At 44.3% G+C, this 24,437-nt stretch overlaps 1 pseudogene; it reads left to right on the top strand.

Annotated features, from left to right (window-relative positions):
- Positions 1 to 6,190: 6,190 nt before the first annotated feature.
- Positions 6,191 to 24,437, top strand: part of LOC141027021 (uncharacterized) — a 30,293-nt pseudogene continuing 12,046 nt past the window's right edge.

Consider the following 24,437-nt stretch of genomic DNA (forward strand, 5'->3'; position numbering starts at 1 on the left):
AACAATCCTATCCCCACAAAAAGTGCAAGTGTAGAAAGAGAACCCGCATTTTCTGTCGAGGATAAAAAATAGCAATATATTTTATCATTTTCTTCCCGGTGATTGCATGTGTATTGTCACTGAAAAAAACTTAAAATGATCAAAACATCGTTATAATTTACAACGCGCACACACATGGGACTTATTATTGTGTTGCGGCAAATATCACCTTGTACTTACAAATTAAGCGAAAGTTGGGTGACTCATACTAATTTCAAGTGCACATATTTATCAATTTAAGAAAAAGGTAATGCCGGTGCTCTTGTTCAAATCTCCAAGGAAAACAGACATGAGCAATGGTACAAAACAACATGTAGTATTTCCCTTGATCGCATAATTATCCATGTTTTGTAAAGAAACTATATGAAGTTTGAAATTAATGGCTGCCATTCGAAACCAACTAAAAAAAGTATATATTCCACATGTGCATCTGATTCTGGTATGCAACTTCCTGATAGCACACTAATCCCCCAAAGATTAAACACTTTACTACCTTTAATTAGCAATCCCTTCATAGCAGTTTGGACAAAAACACGTATACCTGATGTGCAGACGAACAGGAAATGCTGACAGAAAATGCCGGACTCTCATGCAAAAACTGCCAGAAAAAGAAGGATTTTTTAAAAATGAAAGGGGTTTCCCCCTGCCCCATTTTGTAGAATGAAGCAGACAAACAACAAGTACAACCAGATTAAACAAGCTAAACGAAACTACGGGTGAATCTCCTACAACCAACATGACCGAGAGCAGAAGTTCTATGACACACCAACGTGGACCATGGACGCACCTGTGCTATGACACAAAGAGAACCATGGACGCACCTGTGGTATGACATGTATGTTCCCTCGCAGCATAGATCCCATTGGTTGCAAAGTAACGGAATTTACTACAAGAAGATGGAAGAGAAGTCGTGCTTGTGATTATTTCCTCTTACGTGGCTGAGATTCAGATAACATAACAGGGAATTGCCAAGATGTATATTAGGGGCTTCTCATCACAGGGAAGTGCCGGCAGCTACCTTGTACGGTTGGATGGGTCGGGCCTCGAGGGAGAGCTTCTTTGCAGAATCTCCCAGCGCGCTCAGTGTACGACGCCGGTGCTCCTTCCGCCGCCCCCACACCCCCTCAGGCCACCTCTTTTGCGCTCTTCGACCAACCGGACATGTTGTCGAACTTCGCGGCGCTCGCCACCGAGGTCGACAGCGAGGACGCGAACGATGTGGTCGGCGACCTTGGCGAATTTCGTTGTAGGAAATCCCGCTTCTCCGTGGTGTGGCTCCTCGACGTTACCATCGTCCGTCCCAGTACAAGTGGAACGGTAGCTACGCAACATCGTAGGCGGCGATGCATGGATAGGATGATCGGGAGGCGGCGGCGATGCATGGAAAGGAGGATCGGGAGGCGGCGGCGATGCGTGGAAAGGAGGACCGGGAGGCGGTGGCGGCCATCGCGTCCGTGGGGAACGGGGGGCATGTCGCATGAGGGATGGAAAGGAGGCGGGGTGCGAGCGTGGGGAGGATTAGGTCACACGATTTTTTCACGGGGTTTTTTCCACTGGTTCGCATGGGAATAATAATGGATATGTTTTATGAGGGAGGAGGAAATCGGTGGGGGTCATAACGATCGATGGGGAGGGATGGGTACGAACGAACGAACGATGACTGCTTCATTAGGAGTAGAGACTCTTAATAATTAGGAACAAAAGGCAAAGATCAATGCATTAGGAAAGTTATGATTTAGAAACGATTGTCATGAAACTGAATTTTATTGATTGGTAATATGCTATCGTTTCTTGCCCGTTTGTAACATGTCTAGCTAGGAAATTTTGAAAAGTTAGGAAAGTTTTCATTGTGAGGATAAAAAAAACAACGTGAGGAGATATGGTGGTGGGATGTGAGACAAAATAAACCAGACGAAATATAACCAGACAAAAATAAACCGTGGTACTATTCAACCAACTCAGACATTAGGATTAGAGAGCAGAAAAAGTATTTGATTGTGAGAGCGGACATTGAAAGAAAAAACGTGTACCACCTGGTAAAAACAATTACCTATTTAAATGAACTGAGAAAGAAGCATCCAACACTCACCAAAAAATTAAGTCCCTCGGTTCGCTGATTCATCACGTTGAGGGAAAAGAATACAAATCCAACAACATTACAAAAGACCCAAAAAGGAGTGCAATATCAGGGGAAAAGAATATAAAAGAACTACATACCCGTGGCCATTCACGTCAGCCACCTCCAATATCGCACCGTTCTCCAGTAGCACATCGCTCCCCCAATGTTGTAGAAGTCCAACAAAACACATACGCATGTGAATCAATCAGCAAGGAAGGTGGTGCAATGATTGTCTCATGTTAACAAACAAAGACATTTATAGTCCGCAGTAGTAACCCACACATGCTTACCAAGGTATATATGTTGTGTACCAAGCAAGGCCTTTTATGAGAGGCGTTCAGTTCTAACAATCCTATCCCCACAAAAAGTGCAAGTGTAGAAAGAGAACCCACATTTTCTATCGAGGATAAAAAAAATAGCAATATACTTTAACATTTTCTTCCCCATGATTGCATGTGTATTGTCACCGAAAAAAACTTAAAATGATCAAAACATCCTTCTAATTTACAACGCGCGCGACACATGGGACTTATTATTGTGTTGCGGTAAATATCACCTTATACTTACTCCCTCCAACCCATAATATAAGAGCGTTTTTGACACTAGTGTAGTGTCAAAAACGCTCTTATATTATGGGACGGAGGGAGTACAAATTAAGCGAAAGTTGGGTGACTCATACTAATTTCAAGTGCACATATTTATTAATTTAAGAAAAAAGGTAAGGCCGGTGCTCTCGTTCAAATCTCCAAGGAAAACGCACATGAGCAATGGTACAAAACAACATGTAGTATTTCCCTTGATCGCACAATTATCCATGCTTTATAAAGAAACTGTATGAAGTGTGAAATTAATGGCTGCCATTCGAAACCAACTAACAAAAAAAGAATATCTATTCCACATGTGCATCTGATTCTGGTATGCAAGTTCCTGATAGCACACTAATCTCCCAAAGATTAAACACTTTACTACCTTTCATTAGCAATCCCTTCATAGCAGTTTGGACAAAAACACGTATACCTGATGTGCAGACGAACAGGAAATGCTGACAGAAAATGCCGGACTCTCATGCAAAAACTGCCAGAAAAAGAAGGATTTTTTAAAAATGAACGGGGTTTTCCCCCTGCCCCATTTTGTAGAATGAAGCAGACAAACATCCAGTACAACCAGATTTAGCAGAGCAACTACGGAAACAAGCTCAACGAAAGTACGGTTGAATCTCCTACAGCCAACATGACCGAGAGCAGAAGTTCTATGACACACCAACGTGGACCATGGACGCACCTGTGCTATGACACTAAGAGAACCATGGACGCACCTGTGCTATGACATGTATGTTCCGTCGCAGCATAGATCCCATTGGTTGCAAAGTAACGAAATTTACTACAAGAAGATGGAAGAAAAGTCGGGCTTGTGATTATTGCCTCTTACGTGGCTGAGATTCAGATAACATAACAGGAAATTGCCAAGATGTATATTAGGGGCTTCTCATCACAGGAAAGTGCCCGCAGCTACCTTGTACGGTTGGATGGGTCGGGCCTCGAGGGAGAGCTTCTTTGCAGAATCTCCCAGCGCGCTCAGTGTACGACACCGGTGCTCCTTCCGCCGCCCCCACACCCCCTCGGCCACCTCTTTTGCGCTCTTCGACCAACCGGACATGTTGTCGAACTTCGCGGCGCCCGCCACCGAGGTCGACGGCGAGGACGCGAACGATGTGGTCGTCGACCTTGGCGAATTTCGTTGCAGGAATATCCCGCTTCTCCGTGGTGTGGCTCCTCGACGTTACCATCGTCCGTCCCAGTACAAGTGGAACGGTAGCTACGCAGAGTCGTAGGCGGCGATGCATGGATAGGACGATCGGGAGGCGGCGGCGATGCGTGGAAAGGAGGATCGGGAGGCGGTGGCGGCCATCGCGTCCGTGGGGAACGGGGGGCGCGTCACATGGGGAAATCGGTGGGGGTCATAACGATCGATGGGGAGGGATGGGTACGAATGAACGAACGACGACTGCTTCATTAGGAGTAGAGACCCGTAATAATTAGAAACAAAAGGCAAAGGTCAATGTATTAGGAAAGTTAGGATTTAAAATTGATTGTCATGAAACTGAAATTTATTGATTGGTAATGTGCTATCGTTTCTTGCCCGTTTATAACATGTCTAGTTAGGAAATTTTAAAAAGTTAGGAAAGTTTTCATTGTGAGGATAAAAAAACCAACGTCAGGAGATATGGTGGTGGGATGTGAGACGAAAATAAACCAAACGAAAATAAGCAAACAAAATATAACCAGACGAAAATAAACCGTGCCACTATTCAACCAACTCAGACATTAGGAATAGAGAGCAGAAAAAGTATTTGATTGTGAGAGCGGACATTGAAAGAAAAAACGTGTACCACCTGGTAAAAACAATTACCTATTTAAATGAACTGAGAAAGAAGCATCCAGCACTCACCAAAAAATTAAGTCCCTCGGTTCGCTGATTCATCACGTTGAGGGAAAAGAATACAATCCAACAACATTACAGAAGACCCAAAAAGGGAGTGCAATTTCAGGGGAAAAGAATAGAAAAGAACTACATACCTGTGGCCATTCACGTCGGCCACCTCCAATATCGCACCGTTCTCCTGAAGCACATCGCTTCCCCAATGTTGTAAAAGACCAACAAAACACATACGCATGTGAATCAATCAGCAAGGAAGGTGGTGCAATGATTGTCTCGTGTTAACAAACAAAGACATTTATAGTCTGCAGTAGTAACCCAACACATGCTTACCAAGGTATATATGTTGTGTATCAAGCAAGGCCTTTTATGAGAGGCGTTCAGTTCTAACAATCCTACCCCCACAAAAAGTGCAAGTGTAGAAAGAGAACCCGCATTTTCTATCGAGGATAAAAAATAGCAATATATTTTATCATTTTCTTCCCAGTGATTGCATGTGTATTGTCACTGAAAAAAAACTTAAAATGATCAAAACATCCTTATAATTTACAACGTGCGCGGCACATGGGACTTATTATTGTGTTACGGCAAATATCACCTTATACTTACAAATTAAGCGAAAGTTGGGTGACTCATACTAATTTCAAGTGTACATATTTATCAATTTAAGAAAAAAGGTAAGGCCGGTGCTCTTGTTTAAATCTCCAAGGAAAACGCACATGAGCAATGGTACAAAACAACATATAGTATTTCCCTTGATCGCACAATTATCCATGTTTTGTAAAGAAACTGTATGAAGTATGAAATTAATGGCTGCCATTCGAAACCAACTAACAAAAAAAGAGTATCTATTCCACATGTGCATCTGATTCTGGTATGCAACTTCCTGATAGCACACTAATCCCCCAAAGATTAAACACTTTACTACCTTTCATTAGCAATCCCTTCATAGCAGTTTGGACAAAAACACGTATACCTGATGTGCAGACGAACAGGAAATGCTGACAGAAAATGCCGGACTCTCATGCAAAAACTGCCAGAAAAAGAAGGATTTTCTAAAATGAAAGGGGTTTCCCCCCTGCCCCATTTTGTAGAATGAAGCAGACAAACAACAAGTACAACCAGATTAAACAAGCTAAACGAAACTACGGTTGAATCTCCTACAACCAACATGACCGAGAGCAGAAGTTCTATGACACACCAACGTTGACCATGGACGCACCTGTGCTATGACACAAAGAAAACCATGGACGCACCTGTGGTATGACATGTATGTTCCCTCGCAACATAGATCCCATTGGTTGCAAACTAACGGAATTTACTACAAGAAGATGGAAGAGAAGTCGTGCTTGTGATTATTTCATCTTACATGGCTGAGATTCAGATAACATAATAGGGAATTGCCAAGATGTATATTAGGGGCTTCTCATCACAGGGAAGAGCCGGCAGCTACCTTGTACGGTTGGATGGGTCGGGCCTCGAGGGAGAGCTTCTTTGCAGAATCTCCCAGCGCGCTCAGTGTAAGATGCCGGTGCTCCTTCCGCCGCCCCCACACCCCCTCAGGCCACCTCTTTTGCGCTCTTCGACCAACCGGACATGTTGTCGAACTTCGTGGCGCTCGCCACCGAGGTCGACGGCGAGGACGCGAACGATGTGGTCGGCGACCTTGGCGAATTTCGTTGTAGGAAATTCCGCTTCTCCGTGGTGTGGCTCCTCGACGTTACCATCGTCCGTCCCAGTACAAGTGGACTACGCAACATCGTAGGCGACGATGCATGGATAGGATGATCGGGAGGCGGCGGCGATGCATGGAAAGGAGGATCGGGAGGCGGCGGCGATGCGTGGAAAGGAGGACCGGGAGGCGGTGGCGGCCATCGCGTCCGTGGGGAACGGGGGGCATGTCGCATGAGGGATGGAAAGGAGGCGGGGTGCGAGCGTGGGGAGGATTAGGTCACACGATTTTTTCACGGGGTTTTTTCCACTGGTTCGCATGGGAATAATAATGGATATGTTTTATGAGGGAGGAGGAAATCGGTGGAGGTCATAACGATCGATGGGGAGGGATGGGTACGAACGAACGAACGATGACTGCTTCATTAGGAGTAGAGACTCGTAATAATTAAAAACAAAAGGCAAAGATCAATGCATTAGGAAAGTTATGATTTAGAAATGATCGTCATGAAACTGAATTTTATTGATTGGTAATATGCTATCGTTTCTTGCCCGTTTGTAACATGTCTAGTTAGGAAATTTTGAAAAGTTAGGAAAGTTTTCATTGTGAGGATAAAAAAACCAACGTGAGGAGATATGGTGGTGGGATGTGAGACGAAATAAACCAGACGAAATATAACCAGACAAAAATAAACCATGGTACTATTCAACCAACTCAGACATTAGGATTAGAGAGCAGAAAAAGTATTTGATTGTGAGAGCGGACATTGAAAGAAAAAACGTGTACCACCTGGTAAAAACAATTACCTATTTAAATGAACTGAGAAAGAAGCATCCAGCACTCACCAAAAAATTAAGTCCCTCGGTTCGCTGATTCATCACGTTGAGGGAAAAGAACACAAATCCAACAATATTACAGAAGACCCAAAAAGAGAGTGCAATTTCAGAACTACATACCCGTGGCCATTCACGTCGGCCACCTCCAATATCGCATCGTTCTCCAGTAGCACATCCCTCCCCCAATGTTGTAAAAGTCCAACAAAACACATACGCATGTGAATCAATCAGCAAGGAAGGTGGTGCAATAATTGTCTCATGTTAACAAACAAAGACATTTATAGTCCGCAGTAGTAACCCACACATGCTTACCAAGGTATATATGTTGTGTACCAAGCAAGGCCTTTTATGAGAGGCGTTCAGTTCTAACAATCCTGTCCCCACAAAAAGTGCAAGTGTAGAAAGAGAACCCGCATTTTCTATCGAGGATAAAAAAATAGCAATATACTTTAACATTTTCTTCCCGATGATTGCATGTGTATTGTCACCGAAAAAAAACTTAAAATGATCAAAACATCCTTCTAATTTACAACGCGCGTGACACATGGGACTTATTATTGTGTTGCGGCAAATATCACCTTATAGTACAAATTAAGCGAAAGTTGGGTGACTCATACTAATTTCAAGTGCACATATTTATCAATTTAAGAAAAAAGGTAAGGCCGGTGCTCTTGTTCAAATCTCCAAGGAAAACGCACATGAGCAATGGTACAAAAGAACATGTAGTATTTCCCTTGATGGCACAATTATCCATGTTTTGTAAAGAAACTGTATGAAGTATGAAATTAATGGCTGCCATTCGAAACCAACTAACAAAAAAAGAGTATCTATTCCACATGTGCATCTGATTCTGGTATGCAAGTTCCTGATAGCACACTAATCTCCCAAAGATTAACACTTTACTACCTTTCATTAGCAATCCCTTCATAGTAGTTTGGACAAAAACACGTATACCTGATGTGCAGACGAACAGGAAATGCTGATAGAAAATGCCGGACTCTCATGCAAAAACTGCCAGAAAAAGAAGGATTTTTTTAAAATGAAAGGGGTTTCCCCCTGCCCCATTTTGTAGAATGAAGCAGACAAACAACCAGTACAACCAGATTTAGCAGAGCAACTACGAAAACAAGCTAAACGGAAGTACGGTTGAATCTCCTACAGCCAACATGACCGAGAGCAGAAGTTCTATGACACACCAACGTGGACCATGGACGCACCTGTGCTATGACACTAAGAGAACCATGGACGCACCTGTGCTATGACATGTATGTTCCGTCGCAGCATAGATCCCATTGGTTGCAAAGTAACGAAATTTACTACAAGAAGATGGAAGAAAAGTCGTGCTTGTGATTATTGCCTCTTATGTGGCTGAGATTCGGATAACATAACAGGAAATTGCCAAGATGTATATTAGGGGCTTCTCATCACAGGAAAGTGCCCGCAGCTACCTTGTACGGTTGGATGGGTCGGGCCTCGAGGGAGAGCTTCTTTGCAGAATCTCCCAGCGCGCTCAGTGTACGACACCGGTGCTCCTTCCGCCGCCCCCACACCCCCTCAGGCCACCTCTTTTGCGCTCTTCGACAAACCGGACATGTTGTCAAACTTCGCGGCGCCCGCCACCGAGGTCGACGGCGAGGACGCGAACGATGTGGTTGTCGACCTTGGCGAATTTCGTTGCAGGAATATCCCGCTTCTCCGTGGTGTGGCTCCTCGACGTTACCATCGTCCGTCCCAGTACAAGTGGAACGGTAGCTACGCAGCGTCGTAGGCGGCGATGCATGGATAGGACGATCGGGAGGCGGCGGCCATGCGTGGAAAGGAGGATCGGGAGGCGGTGGCGGCCATCGCGTCTGTGGGGAACGGGGGGCGCGTCACATGGGGAAATCGGTGGGGGTCATAACGATCGATGGGGAGGGATGGGTACGAATGAACGAACGACGACTGCTTCATTAGGAGTAGAGACTCGTAATAATTAGAAACAAAAGGCAAAGGTCAATGTATTAGGAAAGTTAGGATTTAAAATTGATTGTCATGAAACTGAAATTTATTGATTGGTAATGTGCTATCGTTTCTTGCCCGTTTATAACATGTCTAGTTAGGAAATTTTAAAAAGTTAGGAAAGTTTTCATTGTGAGGATAAAAAAACCAACGTGAGGAGATATGGTGGTGGGATGTGAGACGAAAATAAATCAAATGAAAATAAGCAAACAAAATATAACCAGACGAAAATAAACCGTGCCACTATTCAACCAACTCAGACATTAGGAATAGAGAGCAGAAAAAGTATGTGATTGTGAGAACGGACATTGAAAGAAAAAACGTGTACCACCTGGTAAAAACAATTACCTATTTAAATGAACTGAGAAAGAAGCATCCAGCACTCACCAAAAAATTAAGTCCCTCGGTTCGCTGATTCATCACGTTGAGGGAAAAGAATACAAATCCAACAACATTACAGAAGACCCAAAAAGGGAGTGCAATTTCAGGGGAAAAGAATAGAAAAGAACTACATACCCATGGCCATTCACGTCGGCCACCTCCAATATCGCACCGTTCTCCAGAAGCACATCTCTTCCCCAATGTTGTAAAAGCCCAACAAAACACATACGCATGTGAATCAATCAGCAAGGAAGGTGGTGCAATGATTGTCTCGTGTTAACAAACAAAGACATTTATAGTCTGCAGTAGTAACCCAACACATGCTTACCAAGGTATATATGTTGTGTACCAAGCAAGGCCTTTTATGAGAGGCGTTCAGTTCTAACAATCCTCCCCCCACAAAAAGTGCAAGTGTAGAAAGAGAACCCACATTTTCTATCAAGGATAAAAAAATAGCAATATATTTTATCATTTTCTTCCCGGTGATTGCATGTGTATTGTCACTGAAAAAAAACTTAAAATGATCAAAACATCCTTATAATTTACAACGGGCGCGGCACATGGGACTTATTATTGTGTTGTGGCAAATATCACCTTATACTTACAAATTAAGCGAAAGTTGGGTGACTCATACTAATTTCTAGTGCACATATTTATCAATTTAAGAAAAAAGGTAAGGTTGGTGCTCTTGTTCAAATCTCCAAGGAAAACGCACATGAGCAATGGTACAAAAGAACATGTAGTATTTTCCTTGATCGCACAATTATCCATGTTTTGTAAAGAAACTGTATGAAGTATGAAATGAATGACTGCCATTCGAAACCAACTAACAATAAAAGAGTATCTATTCCACATGTGCATCTGATTCTGGTATGCAACTTCCTGATAGCACACTAATCTCCCAAAGATTAACACTTTACTACCTTTCATTAGCAATCCCTTCATAGTAGTTTGGACAAAAACACGTCTATCTGGTGTGCAGACGAACAGGAAATGCTGACAGAAAATGCCGGACTCTCATGCAAAAACTGCCAGAAAAAGAAGGATTTTTTAAAATGAAAGGGGTTTCCCCCTGCCCCATTTTGTAGAATGAAGCAGACATAACAGCCAGTACAACCAGATTTAGCAGAGCAACTATGAAAACAAGCTAAACGAAAGTATGGTTGAATCTCCTACAGCCAACATGACCGAGAGCAGAAGTTCTATGACACACCAACGTGGACCATGGACGCACCTGTGCTATGAAACTAAGAGAACCATGGACGCACCTGTGCTATGACATGTATGTTCCATCGCAGCATAGATCCCATTGGTTGCAAAGTAACGAAATTTACTACAAGAAGATGGAAGAAAAGTCGGGCTTGTGATTATTGCCTCTTACGTGGCTGAGATTCAGATAACATAACAAGAAATTGCCAAGATGTATATTAGGGGCTTCTCATCACAGGAAAGTGCCCGCAGCTACCTTGTACGGTTGGATGGGTCGGGCCTCGAGGGAGAGCTTCTTTGCAGAATCTCCCAGCGCGCTCAGTGTATGACACCGGTGCTCCTTCCGCCGCCCCCCCACCCCCTCAGGCCACCTCTTTTGCGCTCTTCGACCAACTGGACATGTTGTCGAACTTCGCGGCGCCCGCCACCGAGGTCGACGGCGAGGACGCGAACGATGTGGTCGTCGACCTTGGCGAATTTCGTTGCAGGAATATCCCGCTTCTCCATGGTGTGGCTCCTCGACGTTACCATCGTCCGTCCCAGTACAAGTGGAACGGTAGCTACGCAGCGTCGTAGGCGGCGATGCATGGATAGGACGATCGGGATGCGGCGGCCATGCGTGGAAAGGAGGATCGGAGGCGGTGGCGGCCATCGCGTCCGTGGGGAACGGGGGGCGCGTCACATGGGGAAATCGGTGGGGGTCATAACGATCGATGGGGAGGGATGGGTACGAATGAACGAACGACGACTGCTTCATTAGGAGTAGAGACTCGTAATAATTAGAAACAAAAGGCAAAGGTCAATGTATTAGGAAAGTTAGGATTTAGAATTGATTGTCATGAAACTGAAATTTATTGATTGGTAATGTGCTATCGTTTCTTGCCCGTTTATAACATGTCTAGTTAGGAAATTTTAAAAAGTTCGGAAAGTTTTCATTGTGAGGATAAAAAAACCAACGTGAGGAGATATGATGGTGGGATGTGAGACGAAAATAAACCAAACAAAAATAAGCAAACAAAATATAACCAGACGAAAATAAACCGTGGCACTATTCAACCGACTCAGACATTAGGAATAGAGAGCAGAAAAAGTATGTGATTGTGAGAGCGGACATTGAAAGAAAGAACGTGTACCACCTGGTAAAAACAATTACCTATTTAAATGAACTGAGAAAGAAGCATCCAGCACTCACCAAAAAATGAAGTCCCTCGGTTCGCTGATTCATCACGTTGAGGGAAAAGAATACAAATCCAACAACATTATAGAAGACCCAAAAAGGGACTGCAATTTCAGGGGAAAATAATAGAAAAGAACTACATACCCGTGGCCATTCACGTCGGCCACCTCCAATATATCGCACCGTTCTCCAGAAGCACATCGCTTCCGCAATGTTGTAAAAGACCAACAAAACACATACGCATGTGAATCAATCAGCAAGGAAGGTGGTGCAATGATTGTCTCGTGTTAATAAACAAAGACATTTATAGTCTGCAGTAGTAACCCAACACATGCTACCAAGGTATATATGTTGTGTACCAAGCAAGGCCTTTTATGAGAGGCGTTCAGTTCTAACAATCCTACCCCCACAAAAAGTGCAAGTGTAGAAAGAGAACCCGCATTTTCTATCAAGGATAAAAAATAGCAATATATTTTATCATTTTCTTCCCGGTGATTGCATGTGTATTGTCACTGAAAAAAAACTTAAAATGATCAAAACATCCTTATAATTTACAACGCGCGCGGCACATGGGACTTATTATTGTGTTGCGGCAAATACCACCTTATACTTACAAATTAAGCGAAAGTTGGGTGACTCATACTAATTTCAAGTGTACATATTTATCAATTTAAGAAAAAAGGTAAGGCCGGTGCTCTTGTTCAAATCTCCAAGGAAAACGCACATGAGCAATGGTACAAAACAACATGTAGTATTTCCCTTGATCGCACAATTATCCATGTTTTGTAAAGAAACTGTATGAAGTATGAAATTAATGGCTGCCATTCGAAACCAACTAACAAAAAAAGAGTATCTATTCCACATGTGCATCTGATTTTGGTATGCAACTTCCTGATAGCACACTAATCTCCCAAAGATTAAACACTTTACTACCTTTCATTAGCAATCCCTTCATAGCAGTTTGGACAAAAACACGTGTACCTGATGTGCAGACGAACAGGAAATGCTGACAGAAAATGCCGGACTCTCATGCAAAAACTACCAGAAAAAGAAGGATTTTTTAAAATGAAAGGGGTTTCCCCCTGCCCCATTTTGTAGAATGAAGCAGACATAATAGCCAGTACAACCAGATTTAGCAGAGCAACTACGAAAACAAGCTAAACGAAACTACGGTTGAATCTCCTACAGCCAACATGACCGAGAGCAGAAGTTCTATGACACACCAACGTGGACCAGGGACGCACCTGTGCTATGACACTAAGAGACCCGTGGACGCACCTGTGCTATGACACTAAGAGAACCGTGGACGCACCTGTGCTATGACATGTATGTTCCCTCGCAGCATAGATCCCATTGGTTGAAATGTAACAGAATTTACTACAAGAAGATGGAAGAAAAGTCGTGCTTGTAATTATTGCCTCTTACGTGGCTGAGATTCAGATAACATAACAGGGATTGCCAAGATGAATATTAGGGGCTTCTCATCACAGGGAAGTGCCCGCAGCTACCTTGTACGGTTGGATGGGTCGGGCCTCGAGGGAGAGCTTCTTTGCAGAATCTCCCAGCGTGCTCAGTGCACGACGCCGGTGCTCCTTTCGCCGCCCCCACACCCCCTCAGGCCACCTCTTTTGCGCTCTTCGACCAACCGGACATGTTATCTAACTTCGCGGCGCTCGCCACCGAGGTCGACGGCGAGGACGCGAACGATGTGGTCAGCGACCTTGGCGAATTTTGTTGCAGGAATATCCCGCTTCTTCGTGGTGTGGCTCCTCGACGTTACCATCGTCCGTCCCAGTACAAGTGGAACGGTAGCTACGCAGCGTCGTAGGCGGCGATGCATGGATAGGACGATCGGGAGGTGGCGGCGATGCGTGGAAAGGAGAACCGGGAGGCGGTGGCGGCCATCGCGTCCGTGGGGAACGGGGGGCGCGTCACATGAGGGATGGAAAGGAGGCGGGGTGCGAGCGTGGGGAGGATTAGGCCACACGATTTTTTCACGGGGTTTTTTCCACCGGTTCACATGGGAATAATAATGGATATGTTTTTATGAGGAAGGGGGAAATCGGTGGGGGTCATAACGATCGATGGGGAGGGATGGGTACGAACGAACGAACGACGACTGCTTCATTAGGAGTAGAGACTCGTAATAATCTTTCCCTAATAATAATGCACGGATTGACTTCGTGGGTTCATCGTCACAATATGCTTTCTTCTCATGTTATAATACGCTTTTACAATTTGTATAGACAAAATCGTAATATAAACGAGGTGGTATTAATTTGGGGTCTGCACGTCCTTGTGGAAGTTCACCTCTAAACACACATCATATACAAAAATAATATTTGTACAAATCCCCGTGTGTTGTGAAAAATTTCATCCGTTTAGTGAAAAAAAATCGGCAGGCCCGCTCTCTTCCCCGCACGACGCGAGACTCCAGCCGCTAGCCGCCAGGGTTCCTTCCGCCCCCACGCGCCCGCGCCGCGCCCCATCCCTCTTGGCAAGCCCTCGTCACCATGTTCCATCCCTTTGCAGTCATCATCGTAGTCCCCCGCTGCTGCTCAATAGCCTTGACGGAGCACCATCCGTCGGCTCCCTGGAGCACGCCGCCCGCCGGTAGCCGCCATGGAGCACCGGTGGATGCCCTGATTGTCCGCGACCTTGCCGCGGCAACTCACGCCCTCGCCTTGCGCTGGTACGGAGACGATGCTTACCGGCTCCGTGCAGGCCCTCCTCATGGACAGGTCCCTGTTCTGCCTCTGCCGCCTCCCGTGGCTGAGCAGAGCGAGGATAGAACGAGTGAGGGGAACGAGAGAAGAAATACTCAGTTGATTTTGCAGGGCATGGAGATTGATATGATTTGTTTTGTTGTCCGCATGTTCGACGATGATGGCGCCCACACTTTTCCCGTTGTTTGGGCAAAGGCCGGTCTGTTTTTTTTGAAAGAAAAGGTAGATCATGTTCTACCTTATGCATTCAAAACAGGCCGTAGCCTGGGTGACCAAGGTCTTTTTACATGAAGGCGTTGTGAGCGCCGCACAGAGCGTGCAGCAGGCCAACGCCAAGCTTGGGAAATAGAACAAGGAAAGGTAGGAAGGAAGGAAAGAAGTAAAGCAGGAGGCAGGGAAAGCTTGGCAGCTATTCTCGCACCATTACATCAGCCCAAGAAGATAAACGATCCCTGACATTTCCCTCGGGTGCTCGCAGTGTCCATAACTTGATCAGGTCGGCCACCTCAATAAGAACCCTCCGAGCTGTCCAACACTTGTTGTGGAAAACTTGCTCATTCCGAGCATGCCAAAGCGCAACAGCAGCTGCTGCAAAGAAGACATGCCAGACCGCGCCATGTGCCTCCTTTGCTATGTCAGAGGCCAAGAAATCTGTTGTAGACTCACATGAGACTGCCAAATCCAGGAGGCCGGCCTTTGCCCAAACAATTTGTGCAAGTTTGCATCTAAGCAGTATATGATGCATAGTCTCGGCTGCTGGGCATAAATCACATCCGTTGTGCGTTACTAGCCTCGTCTAGTGCTTCCTTATCATATTATTCCGGGTGTTGTGCCTGTCCTTGACGGCCAACCATAAAAAGACGCGGTGTCGTTTGGGTATGATTCGGTCCCAAATGTAACGAGCCAACGGGCAGTCCCTGCCCCTGAATGTAAGCATCTTGTAAAACAAAGCCGTAGAAATCTTGCTATCAAACGCTAGCGGCCTCCTGATGTCTGCTCTAGCAGTTGTTGGTGAGATGTAGCTTAGTAACTGAGTTAGTCTCTCGAGCTCCCGCAGCGCTGTGTAAGACAAATTAGGGTGAAGTTGTATCGCCCAGTGTCCAGAAACGTACTGTGAGGCAACTGTGCAAGACTTGCATCTGGCAAAGGTGAAAAGGGTTGGAAAGGAGTGGGATAGCCGGCCATTCTCTATCCAAAGATCATACCAGAATGATATAGTGGTGCCATCTCCAAGCTCACACCTTGTGGACTGTATGACAAACTGAATAAAAGATTTGATGCAGCGCCAGATGGCAGTGTCCGTATTGCGCACCGTAAGTGGTATCTCTTTATGACAATATGTTGATGCAAACCATTGGTAACATGGGACGTCGCTGGGCTGCAGGATCCTTGTCATGACCTTGCTTATCATTGCCAAGTTATGCGCATCGAGGTCACGTACGCCCAATCCTCCATTCTGCTGCGGCAGGGTAACATAATCCCATGCCACCAGGCACTGCCCACCTTGTGTGTGGTTCTTTCCTTGCCACAGAAAACCCCTCATAATTTTCTCTAGCCGCTGTAAGGATTGCTTCGGCCAGATGAAGCAGCCCATGAAGTAGCCTGGGATCGCTGCCAGAACAGCATTAATCAAAGTTAGCCGTCCTCCCCAAGAAAGGAAAGTGGCCAGCCAACCTGAGAGGCGTTTGTCCACTTTGTGAATAACATGCATTAGCAGCCCATGTGTGATCTTGTGCGTTGAGAGGGGCAGCCCAAGATAGGTGCACGGAAAAGCAGACGGTTGACACTGTAAAATTTGAGCAATCTGTTGACAAACTGCCGGGTCGACGCAAATAGGGACGAAGGAACTCTTCTGGAAATTAATTGAGAGGCCAGTGAAGCTTGAAAAAGATTCAAGAACCCTCTTGATGATGCCAACTTGCTGTGTATCCCCTTGTATCAGTAGGAGAGTGTCGTCCGCGTACTGTAGGACGGGGAACGGTCCCTCCCCCCCGAGCGGATGTTTGAGCAGGCCAGCTTGATGCTCTCTATCACAACACCTTTGTAGAACATCAGCAACTAGTATGAAAAGATAAGGTGACAGTGCATCCCCTGTCTGAGGCCACATTTGAATTGTATCTTCTCCCCAATCTGACCATTAAGAAGGACTTGAGAGGAGCTTGACGTGAAGATGTTAGAAATCCAGTGGTTCCAACGGCTTCCAAAACCCCTTGCCTGAAAAATTTGGAGCAGGGCATCCCAACTGACACTGTCGAAGGCCTTCCGAAAATCGAGTTTCAGTACGATCATAGGTTTCTTTCTCTTGGCTGCTTGCTGTACCAGTTCAGCTGCTAACATAAAATTCTCAATAATGCATCGCCCAGGTAAAAAACCCGACTGCAGCGGATGAATCATGGCTGGGATGAGGCGTTGCAGTTGTGCAGCAAGCACTTTGGTTATCAGCTTGGGCAAGCTGTGTACCAAGGAGATGGGGCGGAAATCTCTGATATCCGTTGGTGCTTCTTTCTTAGGTATGAGCACAATGTTTGCTACATTGATGCCGTGAAAGTTGCTGCCCAGTTCATAAAATTCCTGAAAGAGATGCATCAGATCCTCCTTCAAAACCTCTTTGAAGCACTTGTAGAATTCATTTGTAAAGCCATCAGGTCCCGGGCTTCTATTGTTCGGACTCTTCTTGATGGCTGTAGCAATCTCCGCCCATGTGAACGGTTCTTCCAGCGCCCCAAGGTCAGCACTGCCATATAGCTGGGATAGGTCAACCGTTGGCAAGGAGGGGGATGGTTGTCCCAGCAAAGACCTGTAGTACTCTGTGGCAATCCGTAGCTTGTCATTCTTCCCAAAAAACTGGACCCCGTCCTGTATCAGGAGCCTCACTTTATTCTTTTTGTGGTGTTGGTTAGCCGTAGCATGAAAAAAACGTGTGTTCTTGTCCCCGAGTGTGCAACCTCGAATCTTTGCGCGGCGCCTCCATGCCATTGTTTGCCAGAGGATGAGCTGTTGTGCTTTTGCGTTCGCATGCTTCCTTAAAGAGATCTCCAGCCTTGATAGATGGCGCCGTTCCTCTACTGTATCCAAAAACTGAACCACATGCTTACAATTATCCAGTGTTAGCTGCAGCGGTTTTTTGGCCCTGTCCCATTTCCTCACAGCAGCCCGGACCCTTCTCAGCTTGAAGTTAAGCTAGAGTTGCCATTGAAGCAAAGGCCGATCTGTTTGATGTGCGAGCAAAACTTTAGACATGTGACGGGACAAAGGAGATGTTTTGCAAAATTTGTTTGGGGCTGAAGGAGATCCTGTGCAAACCGATGAAAGAGTGGTGGCTGCTGGAAGTTGGCTGGTGATTGATCAGCAGCTTCATTGAGGAAAGCCAAACAAGTGGCTAGAGATGTATTTTGTAGGACTTGATATTTACATTTTCGGGAGCAGCAGTGTTGCTTGCATTTTTCTTCTGCATCTATGATCTGATGATGTTTTATTTGGTGTTGTTTACCATGGCACTACATTATGGCTTTGTTGATGATGATTTCTGCTGATTTGCATAGTCGAGTTTTTTTTTTCACTTCCAGAGTAAGATAAGTGCAAGTAAAACGTCAGTTTCACTCTGGCTAAACCGCTCACTGTTGTTTATGCTCCTATGGCACCAGAGGAATAGACCCAGCAAGGAAGGGAGCTACACCGGCATAGTCGGTGGATTTAACCGGGAAAATGAATCCTGAAATTTCTGGTTGGACCAAGAGGTAATTTCTGTTTCCGTATACCATGCAGTAGTTGATGCAGAGTATTTGTGCGTCCAAATAGCAACATAAATGTGGTGTTAATAGTTTCTCAATTTCGGTGTCGGAAAATTTATGTGGTTATTTTTGTAGCATTTCTGATGGACCGATTTTGTGTTGGAGGCCGGTGATTGGGGCAGGGCTGCAACTCGTGACAGGGCACCATGCCCTACGAGGGAGGGTACAAGTGGCTCACGAGTTGATGACATGGTTGGGGCTGGAATGACGAAGAAGATTAATGGGGTTGATGGTGAGCATGCTACAACCTGAATGACAAACAGAAACGTATGGTTAGCAATTTGTTCGGGGATCCCAAATAATCTGCCAATCTCGCAAATCCCCTTCTCTGCCATGGGTTTGGATGATCGGCAGCTTTAGATTGGGACACAAAAGAGAGATGAGGAGCAAGAAAGCACGAACAACTCAAGTGAAAGAGAGAAAGAACATGGACACCCCAAGTCTCTCGGATGGATATGAACAGCTCAGGTCCTCCTGCCATGGTGCCTGACCCTGAGTTTGCCAACCCCACACCTAAGTTCCTTCATTGATCAGCAGCTTCATTGAGGAAAGCCAAACAAGTGGGTAGAGGAGGGTCAGTCACCACCTCAGCTTGCAGACTGATTGTTTAGTCTTTATAGGTTGCTATTTTTCTTTTCGTCATTGATATTTTACATAACAAATTTTGATTTGCTACTTACAAATATGAACCGCTATATGCGTGCATAAATTAGCTTCAGTTTCATGTCAATTTAAAAGAGTCGGCAGTGTTGGTAATTTGGCGATTGATCAATGAAGGAAAGTTCCCCACAAGAAAAAATGAAGGAAAGTTGCAGGTAAAAGAATGTCGTGGAAGGCGTTTTTCTCGTACAGGTCGCCCATGACGTGAGAATCCTACTTGGTGGAAAGTCATCGGTGTGCTTCTCTCCCTTCTGTAATTTTTACCACGAGCTCTTTTACGGTACCCTGGTACTCTAAAATAGAACAGGGAGTACCAATTAAATCCAACCATCGATTCTAAGGGGTATTATTGACCTTTTGTGTTGCTATAAAATTTTCCCCAAAAGAAAATCTTTTTTCCCGAAAAAAATCTTTCTATTAATAAATCTTCCAGTCTATTTCGTTGACGATGAAAAAAAATCCTTTGATCCAATCTATTAACGCCGCCGGCGTTGCAATCACGTGGCTCTCCCCTTGGAACGCCGTCAAGGGATCTTTCCCGTATCCGTCTCAACTACTGACCCGCCCTCTCTTCAGCGCACCAATCATCCTCTCCTCAGGGGTAATTATCTTCCTGATGCTCGGCCGCCACACCGCCGATGGTTTCTCCACTTCGCTCGTAGCACTGCTGATGTATCAGGCAATTCCACCTCTATCCGTCTCGATCCCTTTCTCCATGTGTGCATATCTTCGATCACTGAGATTGGTCCTTAATTTGAACAAAATCCGGTATAGTTACTTGAGTGTTAATAAGACCTTCCTAGATTGAAGACAACGAACTTGCAAAAAAGAACACAACGCCGGCAGATGCATGTAGATCTTGTGCATTGAATCCATACGAGCAGCCATTCGAGCACGTAGAAACAATATCCAGTCAAATCTGTTATTCCTATTCGCAAAAAAAAATGGTGTATTCCAAAAAGAAATCAGATCCTTTAAGGTAACTGTTCGATCCGAATATTTGGCGCACGCTATTTGTCATCTTCTGTTACGTTTTCTATTTTACGTATCTGCTGTTACGATTTTACGCTTTTTTTTGCAGGGGTTATGATTTTACCCTTGAACTGGAGGTACTCCTTAACACTTGGTACTAGTACTCCCTAACACTCGCGCTGGAGTACCAATAAGCAACATCCGTTGGATTAAAGAAAATCGACGATCTGTGTCGATTTAAGGGTACTGTAAAAGAGCTCTTTACCAATACATGCAAGATTCCGTGATTTTACCACGGAAGAGAAATTGAGCAGTTGCATATGTTGATCAGGTCATTTAGGACTTGAATTAGTCATTGCTGGACGTCAGTTTGGAAGATAGACTTCGCTTAATTGTTCCCTTTCCCTTGTCTACTGTTTTGATCCATGCCCAATCATGGCAGATTACACATGGCAAAGCAAGCTATAGTGTCTATTTTGGCAACCATATGTGTATGTGACTTGTGTTTCGTAGTCCCTTTAACTACACTGTACTTCTACTGCCTCTTATCTTTTACAGTTGTGGTGACAATCTAATGGGAATAAGCGCCAGGGACGAGGAGAGGTGGAGACTTGAGGTAACTGCTATAGCGGTGGTAGGATCTTGCATGGAGAATAGCAGGAGTAATGTTTGAATCCTACTATAGGCAGTGCCTTGCGAATGGCTGCGACGGCGGGCGGATATTTGAGTTCATTGTGGTATGCACGATGGATGTGTGGTCCGTGGAGTGAAGATCCATCTGGCATGAATTTTTTCGTTCTTCTGTTGGCAAGTAATCCTAAGACTTTTTTTCCGGGTGAATCCTAAAACTAATTACCCTACACAATTTACAGTTTTTATATTCTTATGGCACCTAAGTATATCTGTAATTGAAAAAATGTTCAGAGTTTCCTGTATGAAGGGCGCGTATAAATGTTATTCAGTTTTATTTGTAGAGGTGCTTGCTGGTATTTCGGATTCATTTCAAGATTTTAGTAGGGTATATGCCTATAATTCTTACTCTCCAGGCTTGCTGAAATTTTAGTATCACTCAATAACACATCATGTTTGGCTCACATGTTCATGACGTGAAGTAGGTTGTTATTCTGTAGCATCCCAAAGTGTATTGGGCATCACAACAATATGTATCCCGTTGCAGTGCATGGGCTTAAAAACAATTCTTCAACTTTTTGTTGGTGTCAAATTGAATTATTAGAACAACAATTGAATATATGTTATTTAGGCTTCCTGTAATTATTTGTTTTCAGGAAACAACATAGGCCAATGCAACATATTTTGTTGTGTCTATAACTACCTCGCTGTTTTGAACAATAGACATCAAAGCTCTCGGATATATGTTTCTTTCTACACCCTGCTTGAACCTATGAAAGACACTTTGTAGCCTAATCACAAGAGATTTAAAATACTGTTGCTGACCTATGAAAGACACTTTGTAGCCTAATCCATCTCAAAGATATGCCATTTATCTATTGGTAAAATCTATGTATTATTTGTACTTATGCATTGATCATCATGTTTTTTTGTTTATTTACGCACCACTTTGATTTTTTGCTAGAGGAGTCCTGGTCGCTCTAGCAGCTTTGGCGGCCAAGACAGAGACATAGTTGGGAGCGGGGCTAAGGGCGGTGGCCCCCTCCCTCCCCGTTGCGCTCAGGGAAATCCTATGAGGTGGTGACAGGGTGAGTTCTACTTCAAGCACACCCATGACAGCTAGCTATGCGGCGAAGGTTGACAAGGAGGTGGAGTTCGGAAGCACACGTTCGACCATTACAACCCTGTGCATGTGTCCCCGTACCTGGTGGCACGGCGACCAGGTGAATACCCCTCCTGAGATGCGCGGGATCGGACGAAGAGGAGACATGTCAACATGAATATGTTGCAAGGGGCATGTGAGGATTTGTTTCTCCCGTTGCAACGCACGGGTCCTTTTGCTAGTAAGGAATAAAATCTACGGCCATTAGTACGTAGAGTAATATATACTAGGATCTGTATTAGTATCTGCTCCGATTCATTGAGGGGGGCCGATCGTTGGGGGTTGTCTAGCCCCTGCTCCCCCCCGTCTCCGCCCCCGGTCCAGGACGAAGAGACTGATCTTGGGGGGGGGGGGGGGGGGTCCTCAGTGGCAGCGGCGACTTGGTTTGTAAGGCCTCCGCAATGGGCGCTGGAATGGGGAAATCGGGATGGATCGACGAGGGGAGCGTCGAGAATGTCCGGCGAGGGGCGAGGCGGCGAACGGGCAAGGGGCGTGCAAGCGAGGGCAGGGCGTCGTGCGCTCGAGGTCTGGGCGTGGGCGTGGGCAAGAGTTGCGTCAGCGATAATTGCAATTAATGGTTTGTAGCGTTAAACACTGAAGGATTAAGGGCCATTATATATTATTGATGGATGGGTCTGATTGTTTAGATCTGCCCCTCTCTTTCTTTTCTAGGGGTAGTAGATACTTCTGACAGATAGATAGATATATCTACATCTATACCTACTAATAAAACGAGGTGCGTTTCTCCGATTTTTTTATCCGTTCACCGCCGAAAAGTTTTTTTCCCTATCCAAGGTGGTACTAAATTTTTGTGCGTCCGTTTGCTAGAAAAGAAAAAGCAATTTTCGTACATGGGCTGTGCATGTTGTGGCCCGTCGAAGCCAGCCCACTTATTCCCTGCGCACACAGCTACGGAAACCCTATTTACCGCACAAGGCCATAAATAGTCTGACCATTGCACAGGGCGCAAGGCTATGCCAGCCTGTTTTCTTTTTCTAATGTGTTTTATTTCTATTTTATTTTTTTCCTTTCTCTATTTATTTTTTTTCTTTTTTACCTGCAAAAATTTTGATTTGTGTTTTCAATTTTTAGAAAATAAATCCGAATTCCTAAATTTTGTTCCTATTTTAAAAAATGTTCGAAACTTGTAATTTTTGTTCTCATTCCAAATTTTAACAAAATTAATATTTTTAAAAATGTTTGTGTTTTAAAACAAAATCGAGATATTCAAAATAAAATTGCATTAAAAAAATGTTCTATTTTTCTAAAAAAATTGTGTTCTCCAAAACAAATTGGGATTTTAAAATATGTTCTGGATTCTATAAATATTCTTGTTTAGTGAAATATTCACAAATTCAAAATAATGATCGTGGTTAAAATAAACACATTTTCAAAAACTATTATAAAAGTTCAAAACATGTTCCTGTTTAAAAAATTGTTCCCAAATTCAAAAAAAGTTAGTGCTTTTTCAAAGGTTCGTGTTTTCAATAAATGTTTGTGAATTTTAAAAATTCTCCCTATTTCGAATGTTGTTCATCTTTTTTCCAAAATGAACCAAATTTTTGAAAAAAAAATCCGGATTTCAAGTATTGCCCATGTTTTAAAAATATTTTGCAATTCATAAATATTAATTTATTTTTGGAATATTTCCAAAATATCAAAAAAAAATTGAATATGGTGATGCAGTATGTTCTTAAACATTCGCGCTGGTCATTTGTAAGCAAGACCTGTTTATTCGAGTGGCCAGCACCCAGTGGTCGAGTTTTTAGGTTGTGAGGTCGATCCTTCAACTTGTCTTTTTTTATTTATACTCGTGCCTTATGAACACAAGTCGTTTAGGTGCCTGCCAGACACGAACTATTGTGCGTCCCATGTGTTATTTGACGATAAAAGAGTATGCTTTTTTTTTACAGTTGAAAGAAATGCGGGGACAAGCCAATAAAAGAGAATATGCTGAATTGGCTCTAATGAGAAGAACTGTGGGCACGTGACCGCTAAAATAAATAAAGAGAATAAACCCTGATAAAGAAGGGACTGCCTGGTTATGCGTGGATAATGCTAATGAAACTTGATTTATGCACTGCAATTAGTAATCCATCCGGTTACATCGTAGTAGGAGAAAGTGGCGAAGCAACCATGCCCTGAAGGTCGCCGCGCAGCCACCAAATGAGGAGGGAGCCACAACCCCGACATGAGGGCGAACCCAAAGGAAAAAAAGGCACGAGTTGGTTGGTCGTCACCATGCCGACTAACTCCACTATCAAGATCTCGCAAGCCAAACATGATCCGAAAGAAGACCACAACTTCTCGCTCCGTCGCCCAACTGCTCTGCAAATCATTTTTGGTGCACACATCAATTATCTCTCCCGTTGCTTCTCAAAAGAATATCTCTACCGTTGCAACGCACGGGCATATCTGCTAGTTAGAAACAAAAGGCAAAGATCAATGCATTAGGAAAGTTAGGATTTAGAATTGATTGTCATGAAACTGAATTTTATTGATTGGTAATGTGCTATCGTTTCTTGCCCGTTTGTAACATGTCTAATTAGGAAATTTTAAAAAGTTAGGAAAGTTTTCATTGTGAGGATAAAAAACCAACGTGAGGAGATATGGTGATGGGATGTGAGAC

This window comes from Aegilops tauschii, chromosome 7, assembly GCF_002575655.3.
Source record: "Aegilops tauschii subsp. strangulata cultivar AL8/78 chromosome 7, Aet v6.0, whole genome shotgun sequence".
NCBI lineage: Eukaryota > Viridiplantae > Streptophyta > Magnoliopsida > Poales > Poaceae > Aegilops > Aegilops tauschii.